Source organism: Haemaphysalis longicornis, unplaced genomic scaffold (assembly GCF_048455015.1).
Source record: "Haemaphysalis longicornis isolate Haplotype H1 unplaced genomic scaffold, Haemaphysalis longicornis Haplotype H1 scaffold_13, whole genome shotgun sequence".
In the NCBI taxonomy this organism is placed as follows: domain Eukaryota; kingdom Metazoa; phylum Arthropoda; class Arachnida; order Ixodida; family Ixodidae; genus Haemaphysalis; species Haemaphysalis longicornis.
In genome coordinates, this window is record NW_027526233.1 from 9,269,940 (window position 1) to 9,293,760 (window position 23,821).

General features: G+C 47.2%; 1 long non-coding RNA gene across 1 annotated transcript in view; it reads right to left on the reverse strand.

Annotated features, from left to right (window-relative positions):
* Positions 1-15,998: 15,998 nt before the first annotated feature.
* Positions 15,999-23,821, reverse strand: part of LOC144163994 (uncharacterized) — a 53,727-nt gene continuing 45,904 nt past the window's right edge. The window contains exons 2-3 of the long non-coding RNA XR_013320985.1: positions 17,493-17,636; positions 15,999-16,274 (exon numbers count right to left, since the gene is read on the reverse strand). This is a non-coding gene — a long non-coding RNA (uncharacterized LOC144163994). The remainder of the gene's footprint in view (positions 16,275-17,492; positions 17,637-23,821) is intronic.

The following is a 23,821-nucleotide window of genomic DNA, read 5'->3' on the forward strand; positions in this document are numbered from 1 at the left end:
TCAATAGCTGTGCTGCAAGAAGTGCGACCGCTAACAGGCACCAGAAGCTATGCGTCTAACGACTCATGCAAACTTGTTGAATGCCGCAGCAGTTTACCGCGTAAATACGATCGTTAATAATTGAATATTTGCAAAATTTAACTCCGAATATTCTGTTAAGGTTTTTAAAGATCATTAGCTTCAAATTTCCCTTATTTATCTCAGCGTCTGGAAAACCGAGGCCGTAGCAGTTGGTAATGGTTCACATCAAAATGATGCGCTAAGAATCCATAAACCTCACCAATATAGCTAATAGGTAATTCCGGACTTGACACGAAGGGTTGAGAAAAGGGTAAGAAGAGAAATATAAAATGAACACCTTAAAAAAAGTTCCTGCGCATTCGGAACTTTCCGAGCGCACATTAACGGTTTGTCTGAGTGTGAGCACTTCTAGCTGCATCAAGTGAAGAGTGGATTTCTCGGCATAAAAAGAGTACGTGGGTATTGCACACGGTAGCAATAATAGGACGAGCTCTTCCAAGATTTCCTAGGAGTAAACCCTTACTCCGTGTGATAAAACATCCTCTTAGTCTGGGTCCTAAAGGGTTCGGAGCATATCTCGTTGTTTTTAATTCAACTCGCGGTTCTAACGTCAGATGTAAAAAATTCTGTGCAAGACTACACTTTGATTCTTAACCTTCAACTGTTTGGTTTTTATATAGATGCAAATTTTATGCTTCTCGCACCTGTGGTGATCTTGTCCTATTTCAATATCTAAAATCACGGTGAGCCCGGCGGCTCGCATTTGCATATCTGGGCTTCCCCAAATTTTTTTCCGGTTCCTAATCGTTGTAGCAAACGTTGGAGTACTCATTCAAATTGATATAAAAAACTTCTATTCCCGGTTTTTCTTTTTAAGATCTCCCTTAGAACACTTTACCATAGAGTAGGCAGCGGAATGCACATATTCTGTTGTAACGGGCAATAGAAAGGTTGTTGCCAAAAAAATGGACTACCATATTTTATTGAAAAGTTTTGTAAGATCTCCAAAGAGCCCTTGTACAATGCCAGAGTGGCTATGAATGCACTTGGTCAGTCTGTGCATAGTTTGTGAATCCAAGGCATGCTTTCACAACCCAATGGCTGCGAAACCAATAACGCTGCAGCATAATATATACGCCTCGAGCGCGGCCTGTAGGGGCGCCACTGAAATCCCCCTAGCGGCCCGTTTCGAAAGCAGGAGCGGGAGTCGGCGTCCCGCTCCCCAGTGCCGCAGCTGCTTTTGCAGCACCTCCACGACTGAGATTTACCGTGTGCGGGCGTTTGAAATCCATGTTTATGTGGAGCAGTCACTCTGTTCGCAAATGAGGTGTGTTTTCGAGAGTATAAATGTTTCTGACGCGATCTTAGTGTGGCATATTCGGTCTGTATAAGCGCCAGGTGTGTGTCACAGGCCAGCGTCGCGGAACCGGCGTGTGATGGAGCCGATTGTAGTTACACTGACCTGAATTTACTAGCAGTGTCTCTGTAACCACCGGTTCCTCAGATGTTCATGCTACGGCTATACGGTATACGATTTAAATTGGTTTTATGAGCTTACATATAATCAGCGGGGCACTCATACCTGACAGCACGCCAGTTACGTTTGCCAATATTATACTTCAGATATTGATCACCACCATTTAAAAGCCAGTCTGTGTTAATTTCTGGAATATTCAACAAAAGTACGATGGACAATGCATAATTATACTTGGGAATCAGCACAAGGCAAAGTCTTCTTGTCGTGAGGTGAGCGCCCGCAAACATTCATCTGCTCCTCTGCGAGCAGCGCGGAGACGGGCTTAGAATAGAATCCGCGTCCGCGACTAATGCTTCTTCGAAATATCGTCATATGGAACAGGGAGCCTGCAGAATAAAGCAGAAACTGAAATCAGAGGGCCTTATCACATACCACTCTCTTCCAACGACACCTTTCATCGCTTGTTGAACAGCCTACCCTGTATACTTCCAAAAATGCGGCCGCCGTATGATCAGCTGTTCGTTGAAGTAGAAAAACAAAAGGAAAGTAAACGCGAGATTTTTGTGTGCGTGTGTGTGTGTGTGTGTGTGCGTGGGCGTGATTACTACAACGTGCATTGCTTGATTCCGCTCCGTATTTGTAGACAGCGTCCCCCTCCTCCTCCTCCTCCTCCCCCCCCCCAACGATGTCTCGCGAAATAGCAGTGCATTTCGCGAATAGTTGGTCTAGTGAACCCTACCTGGCTTAATTTTCGATCAACGTCTTTAGCATGTCAGAAGCAGCATTGTTTTTTTTTTAATTTCTGTTAGAGAATTAGGTTTCCTAATTCCGCACTTGCACAGCATTTATTTTTCCGTGGTTTCATTAACTTGCCTTGGTGTGTGGGCACATATTTAACGACGCACAGCTAGGCTTGGAATATACTTAAAATTTTCGCATGGTTTGTATGCTTATAAAACGCATAAGTTATTGTCCGGGATTGGGTAATCACATCCCCGAAACATATTTTTCTGCGACGTATATATTCGAAACGAAGCCGCATTCGTTGTCGACGCTGCAAAATGAAGCCAACCTTTCATTGTGCCAGTATCAGGTCTAAACGAGGCGACAGTAGAATTCATTTGTGCCTGATGTTTTGGGGGTGACAGGGGTGATATGTTGCTACCGTCGCCGACGCCCGGAAGAGCGCCGACGAAGCGCGCAGCACCGCGTCCACCGCGTCTCCGGGTAGCTCTTGCAGGCGATCGCGTATTCTACGAAGACACAGCTGCTTTTTAAATGACCTAAACGTACTCTTTGACTATAGACGTCACATAACAAGTTTTTTTCAGGGCGCGGAAAGGCGAAAAGCAGCGAAACAGAACCTAAACACTGCACGCGGCCCTATCAGCCACGCAGCGCAAATCCCGTCAACGCCGCGGAGAAGCGGCGGCAGGCGGCGCAGCGATCGCGAAGCTCGAGGCGTATAGGCGAGGCTGCAGGATTCTGTGTGATGGCCGCGAGTTCGTCCATGTCAATTTCCAATCAAGAAAACAAAGAGCTTGCTTTATTCGACCCATGTTAAAATGGATGCCCTGTAACAGCGTTTCAAATCCTCTGATAACAGCTCGTGATCGCTGCTCAAAGCAACCGATTTCATTTTGTCCAGTTGCAATATGTTCACATCGGAATTTCGTAATTGCTTTCTAGCTTTGCAATAAATATACAACAAAACCATAAGAGCGCTGCGTCTTCGCCGTTGTAACAGCGCCCCCACCGCACTATTTTTTAGGTAAATGAATACTTCGAATAAACAAATACAAGGTATTTAAAAGAAATAATTTCAAAAGAAAATGCAGGCGTAATTGTTCCTCTAATGAGGTGAGAATGTAGCTGTTATGTCGTTATCATTGAGAATTCCGGCAAAGAATTCGCAGTGATGGTAAATGATTTCAGCTCTTCTCCATCAGAGCAAGTCCAACGTTCCGGCTTTACGTCTATCAAAGCAAATATTCAAGCACAACATTTATTGGTACGGTTTATAACACCCCTTATCGTTGGACGTGCAGCACTTAGGAGTTCTCTGGCGGTGTTGTTGTTTGAGAAAAAATAGCCAAGAAACCACCAGGCTCAACAGCGCGAACCACATGTCCCTCTGCCCCTCCTGCTCTCTCGGCTGGATACTATCGGCTGCAGGAAGCCACCTTCACCGGCAAAAATGGCGCAACCTGTGGTATTCTTTCTTGTAGATGAAGCCCAGTGAATGCCAGCCACAGGTGCGACGGTTACGAAACGCAACATATTAAGAATAGGTGGCAACTGGCCCAGTGTGTAGGCTGCCACACAAGTTTATACTTTCCTTTGCTTTACCTCCACAATGCCATAAAAACCAATTATATATACGCAGGTACTTTTACGATAGCAACACCCTAAAACAGACTTTGTGAAACGCATGGTCCAAAATATTTTCAATATAACGAAGAGGTGATACTAGGAAGGACATCGAAAAAGTATATGTGCCATTGTGCTTCAAAATGAAAGGAAATACCAGGCCTTGGACTTCAAGCCATCTTGTTTTAATTACACCATATTTGGCCCCCAGTCATCGACATATAAACTATGGCGTCTGAGCTCGCGGTAGTAAAAATTCGCACATCCCACAGCTTTTTTTTTTTTTTTTTGACGCGCGGGAAGTAATTCATTGCATTTAGAAACTCACAGTGGGCGTCTCCGGGACTTTGGGTTTTATAGGCCATAATGCTGTTGCCCAAACGTTCCCAGCGACCAAAGTGCGGCGGGTCAATGACATTCTGTCGGGCGAAACGTAATGGAAGGGAAGAGAAGGAAAGAGAAAATCTGAACGGCAATAAGCTGCTGCGGTGAGACGAAATGTTCTTCAGTGCGAGTTCCCTCATCGTTTACTGGGCCACCGATTCCGCTGTTTCACGTCCCCCGTACTCTACAAGCCGTCGACACTTCGATGACCGCTGCAAAGTGCCCGCTCCCATGGTGGGGTCTTCACGATTATATTAGAGCACATGGAGGAAAAGAATGGGCCCGGTTGTCGACATTGACGTCTCTTTCTTCGGCCGTCACCCTGCAGGACTGCCCCTATTTTCTCCTGAATCACTTGTTCGTTTTTTTTCTGTCGCCTGCATGTGATGTCGATGCGGGTGCGTATTTTGCGAGCTCTTGAGATGACAACTGAGACAACACGCAACAAAAAGAGCAAAAATTGTCATATTTTCACACAGCAGAAAAAAGGATGACGCAGTGACAGCACAACGTTCTTGCGGAATGTAATAAAATTTTGGACAGCCATTTTCGTGCCCTGGTAGGATTGCCTTCCAGTTGCCAGTAGGTATATAACAAAGTCTTGGTGCAGTGTTTTTAAACTATAATGGACGTTTTATGCTCCGAGTTAGTTTAAAAAAACAGCTCAATTTTTGTGGTGTATACATGCATGTGCATGTGTCAGAGTGGCCGGTTTTAGTAAGGACTTGTCTTGGAAAGAGATTAAACTGTTTAATTACAGGAAAACTGATTACATTGCGTTGTAGGATCGGGGAATTGGCACGGAGAACGTCCGTCGCGATGCGCGGCGGTGGGGCGACTCTCTGCGCACGAAGTTCAGTTTACCCTCGCAAGCGAGGGTCTGAAATCCGAACCACACGTACACAACACGTACGCTGGCGCCGCTCGGGGCCGCGTGATGGTATATGTATAAACACTGGCGGCGTCTCCAGGAGGCGTTGGCGGCGTAAGCTGTGGCGGTGTCGTATACGCTGCAGGGCCGTCTTCTCCGCTTTCCGTTCGTTCTTCTATTTTCTTTCGTTCGTGGGACCCCAGTGAATTCTTCGTAGCCCCTGACACGACCTCCCTTTAGAAGGATCTGTCCCCAGGTCCTTCACCGAGTTGGCGTCCGATGGAGCTTTCCGCGAGCTCTGTGGGTGTCCGCGTTGTTTGACGTCCGGTCGTATCCAGAGACGCGACTGTGCACAGCCGTTTGCGCAGTTGCTCGATGCTGGCGTTTTGTTTTTTTTTTCGTTGTTCCGGATAAACTTCGTTTAGTGGGCGTTCGTTTCGAAGAGGTCGGCGAATTTCAAACTGACTTGATTTTTAAATGCATAGCATTTTAGTAACTCACAATGTCACGCGGCGTTGGCGTGCGCTGTCGTAGTCCGCATGCGCGCCTTGTCGTAGTCCGCATGCGCGCCCTGTCGTAGTCCGCAGCCAGGAAGAAATAACAGTTTCCGGCGCCCGGTTTCGAACCCATGACGCCGCGGGCGGAACGCAAGGTGCCCGGCGCACAACCGACCGAGCCACGAAACCGACACAGATTTCGATGCACCGAACGCGCCTTATATCCTTCACTCATTTCTCGTTTGTTTCGAAAGCGCCACAAGTTGTCCCGCACTTCCAAAAGATGGCGACACGGGTCCCGCGATCAAGAGATACGACTTGCCGGCGCACCCCCTCGGAAATGCTGTGCATTTGATCATGCCCCTCGCGAGGGGGATGTCTTTTTGCGTACCGTGGGATTCGTTTCGTCGGACGTGAACTTGGGAGCATTTGCCGCGTTGCGTTGGTCACGTCGCTTCCGTCGGCGATTGAGTCTGTGTAGCTTCTTGCGGGTTTGATGCGCGTGGGAACGTTGGCGTGCGTTTCGTCTGGTGGCGAGATGCGTTCCGTGAAAGTCGCGGAGTTCGGTGCGTTGAGGGCGTTGTTTTGCTCGAGGTGTGCGTTTCGTACGGTTCGGGAGCCATTTGCCCTTTCGTTGAGCCTGTGGTGGCGTGGCGTTGTCGTGAGTTGGCGTGGCTGATCGGACAAATTCATTGCGACTCCTTGCTTGCCTTCGCCGTGGTTGCCCTCGGAAGCGAAGCTGTTGTGGGAAAATGGGCGTAGTTCGCCTCGTCCATTCGGTTCCACAATCTTTGGCGTCGTAGGCGTGGCTTCCTCGGTAGGGCATTCGATGCCTATGTCTGGGTCGGTCTCGTTCATTGCCGTTCTCGCCGTCTCCGTGTCGTCGCTAAAGCTCTGGTCACTTGCCGGTTGTTTCGAAAGTGGTGCGGTAGGCATTCCTCTCGCGCAAGTAGGCTCGATGGCGTCTCGTTTGCCTGGTGCCCGTACGCTCACGGCTGCATCCTCCTGTACCATGGTGGTGTTTGTCGGATGAGTCTCGATCGGAGCAGCGGGGGCCGGGGAACTTGTACGTTCCGGCTCGAACGTGCCGCGTGCGCTGGGTGCGTAGTTGCTCGTAGACGGGTTCACCTGCGCGAGTGCGGTGTCGTTCGTTGGGTGAACTCGGGCTGGAGCAGGGGGTGCCGGAGAGCTCGTACGTTCCGGCTGGGTTGAACCACGTGCGCTTGGCGTTTCGTTTCTCGTGGCAAGGTTCGTTCCTGCGGTTGTCACGTTTGCTGGCCAAGTCCGGAAGGCAGCAGCGGGACCGGAGGGTGTCATGAATAGCGTTTCCTCCGTGCGTGCTGGCTTGGTCGTGTTCCGTGCGTCGGGCGTTTCGTTGGTCGTGGCCAGCGTCTCTTGTCTGGGTACGATGTCGTTCTTGGGCGGTACCTGGACTGGAACAGCGCGTGCGAGGGTTGTCGTGCGTACCAGCTCGGGTGCGTTCCGTGCGCTGTTCGTTTCGGCTGTAGTGGTGAGCTCCACCAATCCGGGTGCGTTGTCGTTGGTTGCGTGGACTGTGGCCGGGACAGCATGTGCGGAAAATTTCGTATGCACTGGCTCGGTTGCGTTCGGTGCTCTGGGCGTTTGTTTCGTGAGCTCCACCAATTCGGGTACGGTACCGTTCGTGGGCGAAGTCTGCACGGAAGAAGCGGGTACCAGGTACGTGCTGCGTTCTGGCTCGTGCGCGCTGAGTACGTTGCGCGTCTCGTTGATCGTTGCCGAAAGGACCTGCGCGTTGGTGGTGTAGCTCGTCGGTTGGCTCGTTGTCAGAGCAGCCGGTGTCCGCGATTTCGCCAGGAATTCACTGACCTTCGCTTGCGTTTCCGTAATCGTGGCGATCACCTGGGAGAGGTCCAGTGAGCGGGCGGTGCACCGTTTTGCATGCTTCGTTTCGTTCGTGTGCGTGCTGTTGTGCGTGCTGCGCGTCTCTGGACAGAGGTGTGCGTCGTATCGTTGAAGGCTTGCCGCTGGCTTTGACACCGTGGGAAACGTGTGGCCGACTCTCGCCAGTTGTCTCCGAAGACGTTCTCGTTCTTCGCGCAGCCTCCTGTTCTCGAATAGCGCCGCTTGCAGGTTCGTCTGCCATTTGTCGTCGTAGGCAGCCTGAAGTATCGTTGGCACATTCGATCGTTTGGAGAGCTGGCGACGTTTTTCGTTGTCTTCGAGGAGACGCGAGACGATGTCGTCCTTACGGCCAGAGCAAGGGAGCCCTCGTGATCGTAGTTCGTTCACCAACTGCTGCTTCTTCGTTGAACACAGGACGTTGCGTTCCGTTGAAATCAGCAGCCGGTCGATCACCGTTGACGTGGAGTCCGTCGTTGCCCCTCGTCCGCGTGCACTCTCGTAGTCGTGGTGCAGTTCGTCTGCGTCGTTCGTCTCCTCGTCCGTTCGTTCCGTGGCCTCAAATCCTGATCCTGTCGACTGCGCCATGTCAGAGTGGCCGGTTTTAGTAAGGACTTGTCTTGGAAAGAGATTAAACTGTTTAATTACAGGAAAACTGATTACATTGCGTTGTAGGATCGGGGAATTGGCACGGAGAACGTCCGTCGCGATGCGCGGCGGTGGGGCGACTCTCTGCGCACGAAGTTCAGTTTACACTCGCAAGCGAGGGTCCGAAATCCGAACCACACGTACACAACACGTACGCTGGCGCCGCTCGGGGCCGCGTGATGGTATATGTATAAACACTGGCGGCGTCTCGAGGAGGCGTTGGCGGCGTAAGCTGTGGCGGTGTCGTATACGCTGCAGGGCCGTCTTCTCCGCTTTCCGTTCGTTCTTCTATTTTCTTTCGTTCGTGGGCCCCCAGCGAATTCTTCGTAGCCCCTGACACTTGCACACGTGATGCAGTTTTGTGTTCTTTTATTGTAATTCCGAAAACCACGGTGATGAATAATTATTTGGCGCCTGTTTTGTCTAATGTTTGTTTTTAAAACGTTTTCTCCGCTGGTTTTCTGCGCCTCTAAGATAAAGTCTGCAAAAAATAACCGAAGGTGCATGCAGCCAATCTGACGAAAGCGAAGAACGCGCTATCATTTCTGTGATGTGAAATGAATGTTAGCGACATTGTGAGGTGTGAAGATGTAATTTTTGATGAAAGTTGTGCATTGAAGCAATGAAGTGTAAATCTAGAGGACAGAAAAGTGTAGGTTTTGATGCTTAGCATTTTATTGGCGGTTATTCGATGTTCGTAAAGGTCACCATAACATGTAGGTAATTAAAGAAGTCGGAAAACTATGGTACGCGTTCATTGCGACTATCTGAAAGATTTTTATTAACGATATGGTTGCAAAGGACGTGCACAAAGAAGGCAAAATCGACGCTCGTTTTTCTACGCCATCTTTTTGTTTGAAGCAAACCTTACAAGAAGCAATAGAAGCTATATTGATGCTTTTTTTTAACATTTAAGAAAATCTCTACATTTGGATTGCCGTGTGGCGTCACTATAGGCATGGCATTTAGGTGAAGGTGAGGTGGCTTACTTTGCCTCACGTACTGAACAGAACTACTTAGCTTTCACCATTGTTCTCAGGAAGAATAATGCAAACACGTTGACTTAACCAAGCCGAATCCGACCTAACGAATAAAGCGTAACTTAGTTTAATATCCCCTGAGCTAGACTAGACTAACCTAATGTTTTTGACTTAAAATAAGAACCGGTAATTTAAGCTTTTAAAATTGATCTACTCGGCCCGTTTCAAGGATCAAACGCTCACAATCGGTGGAATATAATGGCCGCAGGTTATTCAGTTCAATATGCAGAATCGAAAGCCCTCCCAACTGCAACGACCGCCGAAATTGCGACTTTATTTTTTAGTATACATTTGTGCTTCGAAATGGCGCTCGCTAGTTCCTCATACCCGACCACGGATTCGCATTTGTCTGAACTCACGCAGGATATCCTATAGTTGAGCAGCACCAGTTACAGAGGTACATCATTCTGCCACCCACAAACAAGTGCATTAACCGAGCGCCTTAACAAGGCCCTCACTGACATGATTCCTATGTATCTCGAAGGGAAACACGAAACGTTGGACGAATATCTCCCTTTCGTAACGTTCTCTTCAAACATGGCCGTCCAAGACACAACAGGCTTTTCTCCCTTCCACCTGGTGCACGCTCTACCGGTTACTAGGATGCTGTACCTGACTCTGCTTCACATATTCAATGAAAATACTCACGATGAAGCTGTTTACCCAGCGAGAAGAAAAGGCGCGGCGACTGGCCCGGGTCATGATCCAAGACGAACAACGTGTCTTCTGAGCGCCACAACCTCTGTCGATGAGGCGGTCGGTTCAAACCCTGTGATAGGGTTTGGGTGCGGACACTGTTCCGCCTCCGAGATCTCAGCGAGAAACTCCTGAAGCAGTACTTCGGCCCATCAGAGGTGCCCAGCCCTATAGGAAACCCCAATACGAAGTCGCCTTTGACGGAGAGCGATCACAGTCCCGAGCAGCGATGTCGGAAGTTGTGCACGTAGTGCGGCTCTACACTTACAACATGCAATAGTGTGCCAACTGTCCCGGAGAGGAATATAACATGCGCAGCCTAGTTTAACCGGCAATGCTTAGGTATGCAAGTTGGAAAAGAAACAGGCATTTAACAGAGATTTTACATTCTGAGGACATCATTACCGGGTAAACCATCGCAAAGAGATCTGTAGAGGGACCAGAAAGTAGCATTGATATTAAATCATGGTAAATTGTTTTGCAGGACGTCGTAAGTAAATTGTCGACGGAAGCGCAAGGCAATGAAATTATTAAAGAACAGCACACGTCTTACAAGAATCACCACAAACATGGCCTTGAGGAAAATTTAGAAGAAACAATACTACCATGAAGCAAAATCCGCAAGATTCACTTTACAAAAGGCTTCAGTAATGGGATTGTACGAGTACTGAAACCAAAAAACGCGGTACTAGTTGCCTCAAACAAAAATGAGGTGGCCCGAGTCCTGCAGGACAGCGGGCCTAAACATATTAACGCGCCTTATAGGCTTCATATACCACGAATATACAATTGTCGCGAAGGTCCTGTGAAAACGTGATCTACCAAAAATTATAAGGTTGAAGTAATCCTTAAAAAAAGACAAAAAAAACGCCCCAACGAAGGAGATGCCAGTAAGATGCTGCAGTAAAGACGTTAATAAGAATCACAGGTTTTGCCGTTCAAAGCAACTAAGCACACCTAAGTGCACTGATAACTTAGTTTACGTTTCGTTGCTGAATTGTTAATTCAAGCCGTGTCATCAGTTTTTCTTTTAAGGAAAATCATTTTATTGTTCCTTGTTAATGCTATTTCCCCAAACGTACCGTTTTTTCTGTTTAAGTCTTTCCATTTCAGTCCTAAGTAACTTACAGTGCTTTATCATGAAACAAAGAAAAGCACAAAAAAAGAGCCCTGAATATACTGAGCTGATATTGGTTTTGCTTCCTTTGGTACTGCGAAGCTGTAAATAATATTTAGGTCAAGAAATCCGTCTGAGTGGACATTTGGGGAAAATTGCATTCGTTGGAACGGTTGCCTTCCGGTACAGAGATCTTGTTTCCTGGAAAGAAGTAAGTTCTCCATAACAAAGAAGATTTATTGGGAGCGTCAAAGTGACGCTGTATAATGACCACAGACACCTTTCAGCGTAGTTTTTCAAAAGGCTTGGGCTAGAGTGCCGTCCGATGAAAAACAAAACGCAACATTCGACGAAAAATGCCCCGACTTTCACTGCTTCATCCTCCCCTAACGTAACGCAACAGAAACTAGCCTGAAGTAACCTAACGAACCGAAACAAACTCATGTAAAGTAAAATTAGCCTAACCATTGAAACCTATGTTAAACTAAAGATCTAACAAAATAGAGGAAGCGAGGTACGGTCTCCAATCACCTCTCTCAGTAACAGGACGCTAAGACAGAACCTTTACACTGTAGCAACCGGCAGCCGGGAAAGCGTGTAAAACGTTGCTTTAATTCCCGAGGCGCGCACTGGCATCCTCACAACTGAAGAACCCCGCACCCACAGAGCAAGAATAAAATAGGGGAGGAAACTGAGCTTCCTGGGGCAGCCTGATAACGTCACAAGCACTTGGAGAGCGTCAAGTTTTCGGCATCTGGCGGCAAGCAAAGGAAGTGCGCGGTCACCGCCACAGCCGGCGAGCGTTCTGTTCGCGCCCGCTCAGCCCAACCCGGCCGCGGCATCGCGTCGGCATTTCGCCGGGCCCCCGAAACGTTCAGTATGCATTCAGTGGCCGAAGCGAGAGTGTGTGCGCTCTTCTGCGCTTCCCTTGGCTGAAGAGCCCGCCGTAGCGATTAATTTTCTGTCAAATTTAAATCGGTCGGTACGAGCGAATAAAACGGGCATTTTCTTTTAATGCGTAAGCAATCTTGCGCGAGCAGCAAGCCCAAAATACAAACCTGTAAACGCCAAAAAATGTAAAACATGCAAACGCACGGTCTTATCTCGCATGTGATGTGCTCGAAGCGAGTTGAGTGCACCGGCCAATTTATTGGTCATCTGACAGTGCACGAACTCTTTGGCAAGAAACTGCGGACCATTGTCAGTCACAATTTCGACGGGAAGTCAAGGCGCAGCAAACCAAGATCGCACAACTTCAATCGTCTTTCCGGTGGTTGTTACAACCATAGGTGCAATTTGCAACCATTTGGAGTACGACTGTATGGCTAGCAAAACATTTTTTTTCCTTTTTCTTCTGCAAAATCAAGATGTGCTCTTTCCCATGGGTTTTCGCACACTTGCCATGGCGTCGAAGGTACAGGTTGAGCATCAGGAAGAACAGACTGACAATTTTTGCTCTTCCGCACAGTTTCTTCTAGAGCGCTATCCATGCCTGGCCACCATAGCATTGATCTTGCTGCAGCATTCATTCTGGCTATTCCAAAGTGCTGTGCTTGCAGCAAACCTGAAAAAACGCTGTGAAAGAGCTGCGGCACAACTACGCGATTAAGCACCACAATGCATCCGTTATGTACACTCAGTTCCAATCGGCGCAACCAGCATGGCTTTAACTGCTGGGGTACAGTTTTTTCCAGCCGTGCCATATCATGTCACGAACGACCCTCAACAGTTTGTCCTGTCCCGTTTTGCGCTCAATATGTTTCCCTGTCAGTTACAACTCGTTTAGTGGCACAAAATAAAAAATATCTTCACGGCGGTGGTCCGTATCCGGCAGCGGTAAGCCAGACAACGTGTCCGCATGGCTGATACCTGACCCTAGCTTATGCTTTATCTTGTAGCGATGGTTCGCCAAAAATGTCAGCCATCAATGCGTTCGTGCAGTTGCAACAGTGCTGCCCCGCCGCTTAAGATGAAGAATGGTTGTCAGGGGTTGGTGGTCGATTAAAATGTTGAAATCTCTCCCGCAAAAATACTTGTGAAATTTATTCACCGCAAAAACGATGCTCACGGCTTCTTTTTCAATTTGCGCATACTTACGCTCGGACGGGGACAATGACTGTGAAGCAAACGCAATGGGTTTTTTATTCCCATTTTCAACGTGCGATAACACAGCCCTTAGCCCGTTTTCGATGCGTCACACGTGATTTGCAGTGCCGTTTTTACTTTATAGAGCTGGAAGGCGCCAGGCGCTTTTATCCGACAGCATTTTCTTTCAAGTTGCAAACGCCTCATTGCACTTACGCGACTAATGCGCTCTGCTTTCCTTGCGGACCAAGTCGTGCATCGGTTCTAGGATCGTAGCCAAATATGGCAGGAAGTTTCAATAGAAATTTACTAAGCCCAAAAAGGCCTTCAGCTGGGTCACGCTAGTTGGTTTAGGCGCCTCTTTGACGTCCACGACCTTTTCGGCCGTAGGGTGTAAACCATGTTTGTCAATATTATGCCCCAAATACGTTGTGCACTGCTGAAAGAGACTACACTTCTTGGCATTTACTTTAATACGATTTTCACCCAGGCGCCTTAGCACCTCCTCCACTCTGTCGTAACACTGCTTGTAGTCTACTCCGGTTATGACAGGCATACCTTGTAGTGCCAGGCATACCTTGTAGGATTTGATTCATTACCGCTTGGAAAACTGCTGGACCACAAGCTACGCCGTAAGGCAAGCGACGCAACCTAAAAAGACCCATGTGAGTGCTTATAGTCAGCCATTCTTGTGCTTGCTCATACAGTTCCAGCGGACGGTACGCCTTCGACAGATCCATGACAGAAAATACGGTTCCGCCTTCGAGTGTGGCAAAAATATCCTCGGGCAGCAGCAAGGGGTGCTGGTCGACTTCGATTGCCGGATTTACTGTGATTTTTAATCTCCACATTGCCGAAGTTCTGTTCTAACCTTTTTTGGAAAAACCACAAGAGGCGTCGCCCACTTGCTGTGGCTTAGCCGATACACGACTGCCGCTTTTTCAAGATTAGCGAAATGCTAATGCCTCGATGCGAAATGCTAAATGCGAAATGCCTCGACTCGCTCGCGCAAGGCGTATGGCACTGATCGCGCTTTGGAGACCACTAACTCTTAGCCAAAAAGGACTAACGGGGGATCGGCGTTAGTCCTTTTGCGGACTAACTGCGTTGCCACTAGAATTAGTCCTTTTCGGGACTGACGGCGAGGGTACCACTGTTAGTCTCTCTACACTTAATCCCTTGATGGTTCACCTGTTGGTCCGCCATAAAGAATAACTGTTGGTCCCTTCAAGATCAAGTGTTATTCTCCCCTGTTAGTCCACTGGAGACCAACCGTTGCTCCTCTGAGTATCAATCGCTAATTTTTCCCATTACTCCCTCTAGACCAATTGATGCCTTCAAGACTAAATGTTCATCCCTGCAAATGCTCCCCTCTGGATTAACCATGCATATTAAAAGACGATGTGCTGGCTCGTGCAAATACTCCATGAGTGACTGTCGTTCCATTACACCGACAATTCAGAATACAGGAGTAAACACAAGAGACAAGTATTTCTGCGCCACTTGTTCACGACAAAGTATTTACGACAAAGAAAATGTCACTTTCAAGCTTTTATTGCAAGTGTGTAAGCAACATACACAACAAAAAAAAACCGTACTCTACTCTAGATGTTAGAGTCTCTATTTCGAAGGCCTGTTTGGCAAACTTTGTTGAGGCGATGTGCCCAGTATTGGGCTATTCCGGATATACATGGCTGCTGTCCTTGGCACAAGCGCGCTCCACTTTTCTTGAGGTACTTCACTGTTGAGAGGAGACAACCATCCTCCGTGCCGCTGTCGACAATGGGCAAATGTCGTCACGCTCCTGCAGGAAAAAAATAGGGCAACAAAACAAGTGTTATTCGTGGTAGGACGCACAACTGAGAAAAACGCAGTTTCCAGCAGCCTAACAATCATCCGTAAAAAATACCCCAAAAATCACTAGATGCTCCCGATTCTACTCTACCATGTACCCAGACAGTTGCCCATCCTGTGGCGGACACCCGAACCTGTACCATTCCAACTGGGAATGCCCCAAACCCCCAACCCAATTGCCTATACCCAGCCTCTCACCCTCCGGATGGGAAGCCGTTCTTTCCAGCTAAGCCTTGGACGACCAGCGCGGACTGATCGACCGGGCAGGACGGATCACAGCAGCAAATGGGGCCCTGGACTAAGGGCACCACCCTCTGAGAGCTAGATAGCCTGACTTTATAATAAAGTTTCCTACTGCTACTACTACTCCCGCGGAGGCCGGAGCACGCTGCTCGCGCGTTTTAGACAAGCCTTTTGCCGACTGTACGCCTCGAAATTACCGCTGTCTGGCTGGAACTCCGGCAACGTGCCGACGGTTTTGCTGTGCACGACAGGCGAAGTCATTTTAGAAGCTCGGTGAGGATCCCATCCGTGTCGCCACTTGTAGTAACCGTCAGCCGAGCAAGCGTGGAAAACGTTGCTTTATTTCCCGAGACTCGCACGTGCAGGCTCACAAATGAAGACCCCGCACCCAAGCCGGGTGCGCCAATTTATACACAAAACGCCGCTCCTGCCCACGCGCTGCCAGCCAACCGTTGCGCTGGTAACACGATCGCGACACGATATACACCACAACAGCAGACGCCATGGTTTGTTCGAGCCCAGTCTTAAAAATCCGAGTTTCGTCGGACGGCTCTCTAGCCATAGCTGTGGCGCTGAGATGGAGTACCGTTGGACGGCACTTTAAACACTCCGTTTACGACAAGTGCGCGAGTTCTTTGTCACATCCTTTGTCTACGTCGTCTTAATGGCCGCACCAGAGCATCTAAAATGTAACATTTTTTCAACGCTGTCCTCGTTCATTCGGGAACATGTGCCCCCTCGGCTGCTCATCTCCGACCAGTGCCAGCAAAGGTTCCCTCATCTCCAACGGCCATTGAGCGATTTCACTTTCGCGCCAGAATGTCACAACATATCTTGCCACTGCAAAGACAGGAACGGTGCACATCATTGTGCCTAGATCTTAAAAGTGGAGTTTGTCGTTCGCGATTGGAGCCTCTGAGCTGAAGTTCGGGTGATCTCAGTGGAAGCAAGGCAAGTGGTGCAGGCTGCGCTTATGAATATCACCCGGTGTCGCGAAAGGGTTTCTAGAAGGACTTACGTGGTGAAATTGAGCCCAAATGTGTGACTCTGTTATTCTGGTGCTGTGAAGCAGGGGTACATAAAGGTTTCACTGTGGAAAAAGCATATGGTCGATGTTAGCAAATGTTTGCACCGTGAATTCGCGCAAAGCTACACAAGAAGGAGTACACAGCGTGTGCGGGAAGCTGCGGCCGCCGCCAAGTTGGCCGCGGAATGGGCTGTCGTAGGTGTGCGAAAGATCGATTGAAAATATCACAATGCAAGCGTTGATTTAATTAAGGTTGTAGACGTAGCTCGGTCGGAAACGCCAAACAAGATCTGGTATTTGTTCCATGGAGACCAGAAACTCGAGACGCTGAGCCCGTAAAAATGCATTTTTTGCGGAATTCTGGGAAAGAATATTACCAAAAATATTTTAATGCATGCCTAAATTCTCGTAGAGTTCACTGCTTTTGGTTGAGTTCACAATAATTTAAGTACGACTCAGAACCGAAACAAAAAAATAGTATAGGAGCATTACGTCTCACTGTGGCATTTTTCTAAGGATTAACTTGCCAGGCAGAATTGCACTTTTATCATACTGTGCAGCATTCATACAGCGTATGACCATTAAAGAGGGCTTCCGTATTGATACATTGTTGATTTCGCTTGAAGTCTGAACAGTAGTTGTTTTGCTTATTTGAGACTTCATGTTGTACCGGTTGCCCGGGCGATTATAAAAATTATTTCATTTTTGCAGTTAGGGCAGTATGAAGCCGCATTCAAGATTCCTTCAGTGGAACAAGAAGTTGAGCTAGTTGCATCTAATTCAAATTGAAAGTGTAGACAGAAGACCCACGAAGTGCTCGCGGTGTCTTCTTGTGTATTCTCTGGCTGAGTTTTAAATATGAGTCAAGATTGCAATTTCAGATCCCTTGTCTCAAAAAAGGCAATTACAAAGCTACAAATACTGCGTCCAATAATAATGTCATTGCTGGTTCATAGGAATCATATACGAGGATATATACAAGTAACGGGCGCTCTTTTGGTTGCACCCCTCTTTGGGTAATCAGAATGTGACGCACTTTACTACCCCCTGCAGCGGCTCCCTGCCCAGGAAATTAATTGCACGTCCGCGCTATTCTCGTTTTCTTTTCAACATGCTGGCAATTTATCACTCGAGGAAACATTAGGTTCGCTAGTACACTACTCATGCAAGCACACATGGAGGAGCTTGTGTGTTTGGCGGTACAAGACAAGCGGCCACCACGTATTTTTTTGATACCTTGATCAAAGAAGAATTAATGATCTTTGCGTGGGTGCAACTTACAGGGAGGACGACGACTCTGTAGTTTGTAGCTTCCAGCAGGTGGCCCCTGAGGCGGAATAAATATCCAAGGCATATAATGTGTTCCACGGTCAATTCCCCAGTGACGAAGGAGTGACTGACTCCAGGCTCTTGGGCCTAAACCCTCTGAAATAGAGCACGGTCGTTCCCTCTTAGAACTGCACTGATTAACAACAATAAAAGATGAAGTTCTATTGTGCCAGCTGCAGCAACATAAAATGCATGTTCTAGCGTTAGCGAACAGTGTGTAATAAATCATTTGGCCTTTGACTAAAGTCAAGCAAATAACTGTAACGGCGTAAGTGCACGTACATAAAGCTCAAATTTTTATTTCCCTAGAAGCACTGAAACAGCGCTTCACCGAGTCCCACAAGCAGGTATCGAGGTTCGTTTCCTTCAATAAACAGTGCTGCTGACGTTGTTTCATCAATTGAATATGCTCGCCTACGGATAAAGTCAGAGGCGTTCAACAGTAAGTTGGCGGTTAAAGCTCTGCGTTTAGGAGAATTTACGAAAACAAAACTGGCGTGCTGCTCTACAAATACCAACGGGCGCGTTGTATACCGAATTTTTCCACCGAGTGCGTTATTTACAGGAAGGTATATTGATTGAGCTGTAAATCACTATAAATGATTTTTTGGGAAGGATTATATTTTTGGAATGGGCTACAAATGGCCCTTGCAAGAATTTTCCATAAACCGTTATAGAATATTTTGGAGTGCCTGACGATTTATTCGTGGCCATGGGCCTCCACAGCATATAGCGCTTGCGCTTAGGAAGGCTTTACGCGAATGTGATTGCTTGTTGTGAAATGCAGTACTCTAAACAGAGCAGTGGCCGATTCGTTGGAGTTAGGAAATACCAGAAGGTATTGCCCGACTTGGTGCCAAAATCAGGGCTTTTTTTTAATTTACCGCGTGAGTCATTTCTTGGATGGCAACGTAACTTTTAGTATGCGTGCAATTTCACGCTGCTGAATTGGACAGTCAAACCCGAATAATACAAACTGATACACAGGGAAATATGCTTTATAGCGAGCGCTCAAGGTTATCTGCCACGATACTTGGGAAGTATATTTTTATGACGTGCTGAACAATGAGTTTATCGATCTCTGAGCGCGGGCGATGGGTCACCAAAAGCCCTCCAACGCGCTCATGCGCCTGCTGCGCCTAACATAGGGACGACGCACTGTCCGCCCGCGCTTCTGTGAAACACATCAGGGAGGGGAGCGATCCGCGCTTCTTGCCTAACTCGCCTTCTTGCACTCCTATTAGGCAGCTGCCTGCCAGGTGATTGAGCACGGGCAAAGAGCGCCGGACCTATCACGCGTTAGGAAGGAGAAGAAAAAAGACATCCCCCTCGCGAGGGGGTGCGAGGGGGTGCGAGGGGTGCGAGGGGCGCGAGGGGCGCGAGGGGGTGCGAGGGGTGCGAGGGGGTGCGCCGGCAAGTCGTATCTCTTGATCGCGGGACCCGTGTCGCCATCTTTTGGAAGCGCGGGACAACTTGTGGCGCTTTCGAAACAAACGAGAAATGAGTGAAGGATATAAGGCGCGTTCGGTGCATCGAAATCTGTGTCGGTTTCGTGGCTCGGTCGGTTGTGCGCCGGGCACCTTGCGTTCCGCCCGCGGCGTCATGGGTTCGAAACCGGGCGCCGGAAACTGTTATTTCTTCCTGGCTGCGGACTACGACAAGGCGCGCCTGCGGACTACGACAAGGCGCGCATGCGGACTACGACAGCGCACGCCAACGCCGCGTGACATTGTGAGTTACTAAAATGCTATGCATTTAAAAAACAGCCAGAAGTGCTAAGCTGCTCGCGACTCCGGCACTCCGGCCGTACCTATTTTGCCGACATTGCAGCGCTTCATAGCAAGATTACGACGAATCAGCAACAGGCCCAAGCCCATATACCGAGAATTTTACTCGAGTTGCGCCGTATGATGTTGCCTGTCTGAAATACGATTGTCATTGATACTGTTAAATACATGGTTCCGGCGAAACTCACTCCCTAGTGCAAATAGCTGCACATTGCTCTGCAATAATTTTTTTAGAATAGAGTACTATTCATGGTGAGTGGCACGGTCTTTATTTTTTATCAAGTTTTCAATTACCTGTTCAAAATGTATATAACAAATTCGATACTGAAGTTCCTTATAAACTGGTTCTGTTATATCGAACTACTTCGTATAGCGACCAAATCACGTTGGATCACGCTGTTCGTTATAACCGGGTTTGCCTGGAATGTCTGGCACATGATCAAAGCAAAGCAATAAAGAAAAAAAATACACCTATGGTCAACACGGGAACACATTCCGCATTACCCCAATTCCTCGAAATATGAACCCTACCTATCCCATGGGACAACGCGCCAAATATCATCAGACACAATATCAACATCAAAAGAATGTACTATACACAGATTTCACTCCCTACATTACCAACAACTCCTGTGCAATATCAATGGTGAATAATAAACTTCAGAACGTAGCCACAGCCACTATCCTCACCACGGACACCGCCGTAGCCGAGGAAGCAGCAGTAGACCAGGCAGACGCCACCACAACACAACACGCCACCAGCTCCAGACAAACACCTTCCCCCACAACACGCTCTGGCACAAAATATTCCCCATGATATTCCCCCTCATTTTCGCCACAATCTTCCCCCTCAGGGCATCTTCTTCACTGTAAACGCAAACTAGCCGGAAATGGAGTTTTAATCAAGTAATGTGCCCTGAAAAGTACTTATAGCAAAAAATGTACTCCCTAGCCTAGGCATGGTCTAAATATGTGGACGAACCTCCATGGTAGTACCGTTGCCCATCCGTGTTGCAAAAGTGAGGATTTAGAACGACATAACACCATTTGTGAGATGGCGTTCGGTTCCTTGTAAACTAACACGTCCACAATAAACTCCCCATCTGAGGTAATCATCTCAAGCGGGCGGTCGCCATGTTAGTCTCCTGTTGTTTCCGTGTATCAGCACTTCAACCGTGGCCTAATGCTCATTAGAACGAGTAAGCAGGACGCGATGGTCGCATGCAGCTACAAAACCGATACCGTACGTATACCCGTATAGATGCTTCAGCCAGCGCGATCACAGGCAGACAGCGCGGCCGTACTGTTGTTTCAATCTATTTATTTTGGCGATAGGTGTTGTCAAACTCTGCTGATAACAAAGAGACAGTTCTCGCCGTTGCAAACAATTGCAATGCTCATCTGCTTCGCTTGCTTGCGCATATATAGACAATTGAAATTTTCGTGCCAGCGCGCCAACGCACCCGACTGCAGCGACTCAACTTGCCCTGGCGGCACGACTTGCTGCCCGGATGTAAACAACCTCCGTGCTATCAACGCAGCGCGGCCGGTGACTCGGTGCGGCCGGAGCTTCAAGCCTCGCCTTGGTCCATCGTTTTTTCTTATTTGAGAAGGACTAGTAGTGCCATTTGGTGGAAAGATTTTTATGTGCCCCTGTCACACGAGGAACGGCCGCTAACAGCATTTGGATACGGCGACAGCTGTGGACAGCTCGCTGGTAAGTGGTCTGTCATCAGTCGATGCGTTTTTCAAACGTTTGGATAGGGTTAACTGCGAAGTACCCGTGCCGCACTCAGCACGTACACGCACGGGCAAAGAAAAAAGCGCACACTCGTTTTATTGTACTCGTTTGTGGCTTTTGGGGTATGCATTCGCATTCTTGATGAGACAAGCCGTAACAAATTAGCTTTGAATGTAACACCAGGAGGGAAATAGGTGGAGGTATCTGCAAGTATAACTGAAACAATGGGTGCATGTCCGGCATGAATTCATTATTTGCTGACACGATTTTCTTCTGCAGATCCTGATACATGATCGAGTTATATGACTTCATAGATCTTCAGGCAGGATAGGCTGTGCTGTACAAGGCAAGGCTGCATTCGGAAACCAAGTTGGCCCCTCCAGCAGAAGTGAGTATTGCCACGGCTTGCAACAGCCGTCCAGCTCGCAAAAGCTGCACTTTTTCTATGAAAGTGAGCCACCATGGTAGGGGAGAGGCAGTGTAAGGGTTTGCATCTTTAACTGTGTGCCCACTCGAATAGATGCAAGCTGGCATCTTAAAGCAAGAAACAGCAGTTAACAAAATCATGCAATACCAAAGTGTTTTTCAGTCAAAAACAAAAACTAATCTATCAACCTACAGAGACTTGCATTTTATCTTCACTGTCATTTAAAGTTGTGCTCGAATATATTGTGCGGAAGTAATATCTTTTTTACTGCTGCAAAAGCCACGACGGTTAATGTACTGGCACTTGGTTTTATGAAGCCTTTGCATTCCTAATTTAGGTACTGGAATTCGCAGGGAACCTGGCCTTACAATTTTATTACTGTACCGAATTATTAAGTTCATTTAACCATAGTGTCTGTTTTGAATTTTACGTGTGGGGCATTTTTGTTTTTTTTTTTTGCTTTTTCAGGCAGATGTTCCTCTGACTCCCTGCCTGCATTCCGTGAACGGGGAATTTAGCCTCCACATCGATGGCCAGCGTGTCTTGACTGCATCATCTTTACTGGGAGGACTGTGTAGTCTGTTTGCATCGTTCTGGGTTTTCAACATTCAATATCCCAAGAAGGCACACAGAGCTCTAACGTTTGTGGAACATGCATTTTTGGACCTTGCTAACACCAAACCACGTGTGAAGGATTTAGAAGTAATTAACTTTTATCGCATCAATATCGCTCACTAATATTTGTTTTCAATCCTGTAATCATCGGATAGTAGTCAAAAAGAATTCCGTATTATATTTCTGACTTTTTCTTTTTTGTTTTTTTACTGAAAAGGGGATATTTGATGGGCCGTTCTGTATGCTGATAATACAGCCATCTTTCAGTGAAGCAATAATATTAACAAACTAATTTAACTTGAAACAATTATCTAAATAATATTGGCAACTGGTGCGAAATGAATCAACTAAAAATTATCCGAAAAACACGAATTTCATGGCTTTTTTTTCTCACTCTAAAGAAGCTGTCGCGATACCACCCATTCTGTTCTATATCATTGCAATTAACCCGTCAGACTCGGTCACTTTTCTTGGCGCATTTGTGTCTTTATCAAAACGCACTGGTATTTTCCGCAGCATATTTTTTGTTCTTTATATTACTCATTTATCCATAGCCATCTCACTGCAGTCTGTCTCCTACATCATTTATCTCTTGTGCCTTTACCACCTACAAAATGCTTGTTACCTTTCAATATCAAATCGTTGCACAGCTCTCGCTCATTTCACCACAAATTGAAATATTGTTTTGTTGTTGTAAACCACTGCAACCATTTTTTCTTCACTTTGTGTACTTAGTACTGATGCGTACTGATAAGTTCTGATAAATACTGAGGCGTTCTCGATCCTCTAGTATTATATAATGATTTCACTTACCATGCGGTTGTGTTTGTGCCTATCTGTTTTTCAAGTATTTCCAGTTCTTGTATTATTATTGTTTCTACAATTTGTTCAACTAGCACACAGCTCTCGCTCATTTCACCACCTACTGAATTTTTTTGTTGTTGTTGTAAACCACTGAAACCATTTTTTTCACTGTGTACTGAGCGCTGATGCGTACTGATAAGCTCTGATAAGTACTGACGCGTTCTCGATCCGCTAGTATTCTATAATGATTTCACTTACCATGCGGTTGTGTTTGTGCCTATCTTTGTTTTCGCGTATTTCCAGTTCTTGTAGTAATATTGTTTCTACGGTTTGTTCAACTAGCATCGTATTGCTGTCTTCAATTCCTAACTGGCGTGTTATTTAGCAATGTACCATTTGTGATTTCCAATATGAGTTCGCCATAAGTATTTATTTCGGAACCTCCTTGTGTACACCATGTACCATGTAAACTTGTCTGCGAAAGTTCGTTTGAAATAAACCAGAAATCGAGAAAAAACATGTGAAATCAGTACTCCCGCAGGGAACTAGAAATTCTCCCTTGTGGCCTTGAAAAACTCCTTTCGGAAGGCCTACAAAACTCCCCAAGCTTTCGTCAAACTCCATTCAAAAGAAGTAAATGCTTCCCTGAACCTCCTAAAAACGCCCCTAAACTAACATAAGTACTTCCAAAGGGAGCCATAATAGGCTCCTGTTCAACCGCCTAAAAATTCCATAAACATCAGTTAAAAACGCCCTTCAGGAAGTAAAGAATACTCCATTTTGACCTCCTTAAATTCTCCCGAACATTTCTTAACACGCCCTAAATACCTCCTTTCTATAACCTAAAAACGCCCTGTTTTGAGGAGGTAAACAAAACCTGCCTGTTCCATGTAGTAAAAAAACTCCT